We start from the raw sequence: 8,090 nt of genomic DNA, 5'->3' as shown, positions 1-8,090 counted from the left end.
AAAAAAAAAAAAGGAAAGATAGCCTAAGCCAGACACTATCATGGACCACTGCCAAACATAGAATCAAATGAGGAGACAGAAGAAGGGAGTTAATGAATACAGAGAAACACTTGGGCCAATTTATTTGGAAAATTGTGGTCCTAGGGCCCCATTCCTTTGCATGACACCTTAAGAAATTTGGAAATACATTCCTGTGGCACAAGAAAGGCATAATTGGAACACTTTTTAAAAAATGTTGCTTACACCAATAGCATATTGGTAATAATAAATCTATATCATACTGTCAACATAGTATTCGAGAGTATTTGGGTAATGGTAACTTTTTTTTTTTTTTTTTTTTTGAGACAGTCTCACTGTCACCAGGCTGGAGTGCAGTGGCGACATCTTGGCTCACTGCAACCTCCACCTCCTGAGTTCAAGCGATTCTCCTGCCTCAGCCTCCTGAGCAGCTGGGATTACAGCTGTGCACCACCATGCCCAGCTAGTTTTTGTATTTTTTAGTACAGACAGGGCTTGCCCATGTTGACCAGGCTGGTTTTGAACTCCTGACCTCAAGTGATCTGCCCGCCTCGGTCTCCCAAAGTGCTGAGATTACAAGCGTGAGCCACCGTGCCTGGCATGTAATGGTAACTTTTCACTACATTTGGTATCCTATTTACTGATCATCTGATGGAAACTGTGGGCCTCGAGCAGGCATGGGAAGGGTTGGAATACATTTTTGCTCACACAGAAAATGGTATATACTATTTCAGGAGGTGCACAGACCCTTTTTGATACCCTCGGGTCCCCCTATATTTGAAGATTCTGATTGAAACCAACCTCCTTAAGAAACTGAGGCCCCAATTTCAGATGACTTTCCCCCAGTGCCAGTCAACAGGCACACCGGCAGAGCCCAGATAGAGCCCAGTTCTTCCGATCTCCCCCAATACATACACACACACAAACATACGTGCACACACACACACACCTCACTGAGGTGGAGGAGGTGGAAGAATGGTTTTAATCAATACTCAACACTTCAGTACCTCAGGGTTACTGGCTTATCTCCTGATAAGCCCTCAGGAGTCTTACTTACAGCAAAACCTCTAGGCCTTTACTGTGGAGAGGACTTTGCAACACTCAAATCCCAGGACCTTGTGACTGAACCTTTCCAATCAAAGGAGATCAAGAAAGTCAAGGCCCCCATGGCCCGCCTAGGGAGTCACATAAGTCACCATGGCTCAGCCCTGTGTCCCAAGCTTACAGCAGTTGGCAAGGAAGAGTGTTCAGTGCGATAACAGGCAATACTACTCATATGCCCTCCACTCTAAGGAAATAACCTCTATTTAGAGACTAAACAAAGTCAGGTGCCTCTTGCAAGTCTAAAAAAGAAAAGAAGCTACAAAGGTTGCCCACCAGTCCAAGAACCTAATCATCTCAGTCTATATTCATTTGTGAACTCCTCCTCTCACTAGACACTAAGAGATTATCTGCTTAAGGTTCAATAGTTTTTTGTTTGAGACAGAATCTCACTGTGTCGTCCAGGCTGCAACCTCTGCCTTCCGGTTCAGGCGATTCTTCTGCCTCAGCCTCCAAAGTAGCTGGAACTACAGACATGCACCACCACGCCCGGCTAATTTTTGTATTTTTAATAGAGACGGGGTTTCGCCATGTTGGCCAGGCTGGTCTCAAACTCCTGGCCTCAAGTGATCCATCCACCTCAGCCTCCCAAAATGCTGGGACTACAGTCGTGCACCACCACGCCTGGCCTCATAGAATTTTCAAGAAAGGAACACAGGGTTATGAGAGAAAGCACTTGAACAAGACCATGGAGCTTTTGTAGAAGACCTTTCACATTGCAAGCTAAAGTCAACTGTGGCCCCTCTCATAATGACTTTCAGTCTGTCTTCAAACAGTTTAACAAAGGTTTTTTGTTTGTTTTTAAGTACTATAAACAAGACAGAACCCTTACAACTGATAACAAAGTCCCCAGGAACAGTGAGAGAGATCCAGGACCCCCAAGAGAACTGATGGGGTTAATGTGAGTCAAAAGCACTATGAGCCACATCACGGGGACAGGCCCACTGGCAGCGAGATAACTTCAGAAACTGGAGCAGGTGTGAGTCCCCTGGGATGCAGCCAGGCAGAAAACTTGGAAAGGCTGGCATGCTCGGGTGAAAGGGATTAGGGAGAGCCAGACACGCTCTGGAGTCTAAGGCCCTCAGGCCTTAACTGTGCCAGCTGGGAAGATTACATATACAAAAAGGCATCCTCCCTTACCCACGTGGCCCAATCAAAGCACCCAGCCTCTTATAAGGGCTTTGCGGCTCATTAAAGGTAAAGTTCAAATCGGCACCAGGGCCCTAGACGCACAGTCCTAGGGTCCTGGGAGCCAAAAGGTACCCTGCGATCTCTGCCAATGTTACAACAAACTTAAGTCAGAGCCCAAGTAGGTCAAGCATTTAATCCTAAAAATGTTCTCCAAAGGAGGATGAAGGGCTAGAGGTAACACAGAACTCCAAATACTATCTTTCTGACAAGGGGCTACCCCAACGCGGCTACCAACCACACCCCGGATGAGCAAGGCGAAAGGAATTTTAGGGAACACCCAACTTCCTCCCTTAAAAGTGCTGCTTTGCTTTTAATATCAAACTCAGTGCTAGAAGTCGCCAAAGCGGGGGCGAGGTTCTCCCAACCAAAGACCGGCGGGCTCATGTCCGGCCGCAGTCACAGTGGGCGAGCGCCCCTTATCATCGAGCCCAAATGCCCATGCGTGGCCCACTTCTTCCGCTGGGGCCAGCCCGAAGCTCTAGGGGAAGACGGTGGCACCCCAGGCTACCTCCCTGCCAGCCCCTTCCACGCCCCGCCACCTACCGCAGTGCTGCCTGCCTCATTGCACTAGGCTGCTGTGCGCGCAATGGAGAACCGGGCCCCGCGCGCTAGTCGGCGGAGGGAAACTGAGGCGATAAAAGACGCACGAGCACCAGACCACGCCCTTGCTGAGGACAGCCCGAGAGCCTGACAGCGCTGTCCGGGGGCGGGACCGCGGCGTCCGGGGGGCGTGGCCTCGCCGTCCCGGGGCGGGGCCGCGCCGTGCCGGGCGGACCCTACCCGTTCATTGGCGGGAGGCTGGAGTCCGCCTCTGCGGAGCTTCCCACTCAATCAGTTGTGAGAGTCGTGTTGCTAGAGCGAGGACCGGCCTATTCTTGGTTGAGTAAACGAACCACGCAGCAACGCCAGGGCGTGACGTCGAGAAGAGGCCGGGCCCTGCCTAGTGGAGCTTGTCTCCTTTATCCTTGATCCCCCGCGCCTTGGCTCCGTCTGTTCTTGCCCTTGGCTGCACATTGGAATCTCCTGGGCAGCTTTCCAAAATACTGATACTTGGCCGGGCGCGGTGGCTCACGCCTGTAATCCCAGCACTTTGGAAGGCCTAGGCGGGCAGTTCACCTGAGGTCAGGAGTTCAAGACCAGCCTGGCCAACATGGCGAAACCCTGTCTCTACTAAAAATACAAAAATTAGCCAGGAGTGGTGGCATACGCCTGTAATCCCAGCTACTCGGGGGACAGGCACGAGTATCACTTGAACCTGGGAGGCGGAGGTTGCGGTGAGCCGAGATCGCACCACTACACTTCAGCTTGGGCGACAGAAGGAGACTCTGTCTCGAAAAAAAAAACAAACTGATGCTTGAGACCCACTGGCTGGAGATTCTAGTTTAGTCCTGGGTGCGGTCTGGGCTTTGGGATGATGTCTAAAGGTGCCCCCAGGTGATGCTAATGTAACCAAAGGCTAAGAACCACTGACCTAACAGGAAAAAATTGTTCCTCTTCTCTTCTCGGCCTGACTGCTAATGTTTGACATCTTGGTCGAGCTAGAGAGATTCAAGACCAGAGAGTTTAAGATTATTTCACCCTACGATCTAATTCTCCATTTCTTTCAATGAATTATTATTGAGCTGTTTGCACTGTGCCAGGCACTATTGCAGAGGTTGGGGTTGCAAAGGGAAAAAAGGACAAAAATCCCCGCCCTTAAGGGGGCTTGCCTGTTGATAAGGAAGGAAAACAAATCAACAAACAAGTTAGCAAATAACATGATCTCAAATATGGTAAAGCGGTTTAAAGGGGAAATAAGGTAATGAGTGAGGATCTTTTGAGAATATAAGCAAGTCTTGCTTTGCCTCTAAATATGGCAATTTCCTAAAAGGCAAGGGCCATATGCTTTTTCGCAATACCCCGTACTTAGTAAAAATGTATTGATTTGAATTAAGCTAGCTTTCTGTTTTGAATCACTTCATAAGTTAAACATGGAGCATGGTCTTCGGCTTTCTCTTTCTACTGAATTTTCCCTGCTTTTATCAATCTCACATCTGGAAGACTCCCCTTTTAGCCTACAAGGATCTCTCCTTCATTTTTGTTCACATTGTCTGTACCTTTTCAGTGATTGTCTTGCTGGTTTTGGGTCAGCCATATTTCTTTATACTCTACCACACCTAACACAGAGGGCAATAAATATTGTATTGAATTATGCTATTTTTGTTCTTCTTTTTACTTGAACTTTTCTTTGACGCAATAGGAGGCTCAGGGAGAAAAAATAAGTACAAGAGAGAATTTTTTGTAAATGGTATAAAAGGTAGGTACAGTTTATAGTTTTTCCTGCAATCAAGTCACTTTCCGTCAATTTCCAAATTATAAAGACACATTCTCATCAATATAATAAACACCATCGATTTTAGCTGGAACAGCTGAAACCAGGGACTTAATGCCATGCAGATACCTTCTCTCTATTGCTTATCTTTGCTTTGCTTTGCATACTGGCTTCATTCTTTTTTCTCTCTATGTAATGACATCCTCCATATGGCAATAGAAGCTCCTGAACTTTACATCTTACAACCACAGCCACACACATACAGACTGACTGAAATTTCTACGGCCCAAGTACAAAAAAGTTCTGAGAAGAGATTCATTGGTCCAATTTGGATCAGGTACACACTCCTGGATTAGCCAACTGTGGCATCAGGGTAAGGAACCCTTGCCCTGACTTACCAGGAACCCCCTTACCCAGACGCATGGCCAGGTACTGGGTCACAATCTACTAACACGGCTATTTCTGTAACTGTACAGATGGGGATACGGAGCACCTTCTTAGAAAAGGAGTACCGAGGCTGGACGCGATGGCTCACGTCTGTAATCCCAGAACTTTGGGAGGCTGAGGCGAGTGGATCAACTGATGTCAGGAGTTCAATACTGGACTGGCCAACATGGTGAGACCCCTGCCTCTACCAAAGATACAAAAATTAGCTGGCTGTGGTGGTGGGCGCCTGTAATCCCAGCTACTCGGGAGGCTGAGGCAGGAGAATCGCTTGAACCTGGGAGGCGGAGGTTGCACTGAGCTGAGATCGCGCCACTGCACTCCAGCCTGGGCAACAGAGACTCCATCTCAAAAAAAAAAAAAAAAAAGAAAAGAAAAGAAGAGGAGTACGGAGCAGCCAACCACATAGATGTCCACTACAGGGTTAAAGAGGGAAAAAAATGATCACATCACTTAGCCCACCTACCTTAGTTGTAACTTCAGGGAACCCCTGCTAGACCTAGCCTGCCCAGCATTCATCCACGAGTCTCTAACTATCTCAATTGGCAGCATGCATAACATTCTTAAAACAGCTTAGCAACTCTGATTTCTGTGTGTTGTTGTTGTCGTCGTTATTGTCAAGCATATATGCTATACCACATTTTGGATAGCAGGGAAGGAAGGGGAAATGGTCACAAAATCAGAACAGGAAATGTACAACAATTGTATAGTGGTGAGAATCACTGTCCTTAAGTAACAGGTTCTCTACCCAACCTTTTTGTTTCCTGTTATGTTCTATTGGTTCTATTTTAATATGGTCTCAGGATAACAGAGATGCTATCAATTGTGTAATTAAAAGTTACCTAATCATGCACTGACAGATACATAAGATATTATTAATGTCATTATCACAAGTAAAACAATAAAATCAAATAACAAGGCTGGAAAGCAGTATCCCAGCACTTTGGGAGGCTGAGGTGGGTGGATTGCTTAAGAACAGGAGCTCAAGACCAGCCTGGTCAACAGAGCAAGACCCCATCTCTACAAAAAAAAAAAAAAAAATTGTTTGAATCAAACAACAAAACCTAACAAGGCATTGTCAGTGCTTCTTCTTTTTTTTTTTTTGAGACAGAGTCTCTCTCTGTTACCAGGCTGGAGTGCAGTGGCGCGGTCTCGGCTCACTGCAACCTCCGCCTCCTGGGTCCAAGCGATTCTCCTGCCTCAGCCTCCCAAGTAGCTGGGATTACGGGCACGTGCCACCACGCCCGGCTAATTTTTGTATTTTTAGTAGAGATGGGGTTTCACCATGTTAGCCAGGCTGGTCTTGAACTCCTGACCTAGTGATCCTCCCGCCTTGGCCTCTCAGAGTGCTGAGATTACTGGCGTGAGCCACCGCGCCCGGCCAAAGGCATTGTTAGTTCAATCTAGTATTATGAGTGAAAAATATCCGGTTACCATCTTTCCTTGGGCTGCTGAATAATATATACTTTTGGATATCTGATTTAGTTAGAAAATGTTCCTGGAAAAATGTCATCAACTTTCAAACAAAGTGATTCAAACTACGATTTAATTAGGACAGAGAAACTTTTTAAAAATATATCTTATTTCCTGAATTATTCAGATTATACAAAAGGATCCACAATAAAGTTAGGAGGGGAGGGCCAGGCACGGTGGCTCATGCCTGTAATCCCGGCACTTTGAAGCTCGAGGCAGGCAGATCACCTGAGGTCAGGAGTTCAAGACCAGCCTGGCCAACATGGCAAAAACCCCCTGTCTCTACTAAAAGTACAAAAAATGAGCAGGGCATGCTGTCGCGTGCCTGTATTCCCTGCTTCTTGCCAGGCTGAGGCAGGAGAATTGCTTGAACCTGGGAGGCGGAGGTTGCAGTGAGCCAAGATGGCGCCACTGCACTCAAAGCCTGAGCAACAGAGGGAGACTCCATCTCAGAATATAAATAATAATAGTAATAATAAAGTTAGGAGGGGAGAAGGAAACAATGTAAAAGTATTTTTCAGCTGGGCACAGTGGCTTAAGCCTGTAATCCCAGCGCTTTGGGAGGCCGAGGCGGATGGATCACAAGGTCAGGAGTTCGAGACCAGCCTGGCCAATATGGTGAAACCCTGTCTCTACAAAAAATTCAAAATTAGCTGGGCGTGGTGGCGCGCACATGTAGTACCAGCTGCTCAGGAGGCTGAGGCAGGAGAATCACTCGAACCCAGGAAGCGGAGACTGCAGCGAGCCGAGATCGTGTTACTGCACTCCAGCCTGGGTGACAGAGCGAGACTCCGTCCCAAAAAAAAAAAAAAAGTATTTTCCACCCTAACGTTAAAGAAAAAAACAGAAAGACTAGTGGGCTGTTACGTGAATGTGCTTAGTTTTTTGTTTGTTTTTTTTTGTTTTGTTTTGTTTTTTTGAGACAGAGTCTCGCTCTTGTCGCCCAGGCTGGAGTGCAGTGGCCCAATCTTGGCTCACTGCAACCTCCACCTCCTGAGTTCAAGCGATTCTACTGCCTCAGCCTCCTGAGTAGCGGGGACTACAGGTGCCTGCTACCATGCCCGGCTAATTTTTGTAATTTTGTGGCCCCCAGCTCCATTTTTATGACTGTTCTTCAAATCCAAGTGTTGAAAGGTTCTTGTCCATGAGGCTGAGGCAGGAGCATCACTTGAACCCAAGGAGGCGGAGGTTGCAGTGAGCTGAGATCGCGCCATTGCACTCCAGCCTGGGCAACAGAGTGAGACTTCATCTCACAAAAAAAAAAAAAGAGAGAAAGGTTCTTGTCTTTAGAAATGCTTTTCCAGGCCGGGCGCTGTGGCTCATGCCTATAATCCTAACACTTTGGGAGGCTGCAGCAGGTGGATCACTTGAGGTCAGTAGTTCGAGACCAGCCTGACCAACATGGTGAAGCCCTGTCTCTACCAAAAATACAAAAATTAGCCGGGCACGGTGGTGCACAACTGTAACCCCAGTTACTCGGGAGGCTGAGGCAGAAGAATTGCTTGAACCCGGGTGGCAGAGTTTGCAGTGAGCCGAGACCACGCCATTGCAC

This window comes from Hylobates moloch, unplaced genomic scaffold (assembly GCF_009828535.3).
Source record: "Hylobates moloch isolate HMO894 unplaced genomic scaffold, HMol_V3 SCAFFOLD_7, whole genome shotgun sequence".
Lineage (NCBI taxonomy): Eukaryota > Metazoa > Chordata > Mammalia > Primates > Hylobatidae > Hylobates > Hylobates moloch.
Note: the sequence above shows the minus strand (reverse complement) of the source record.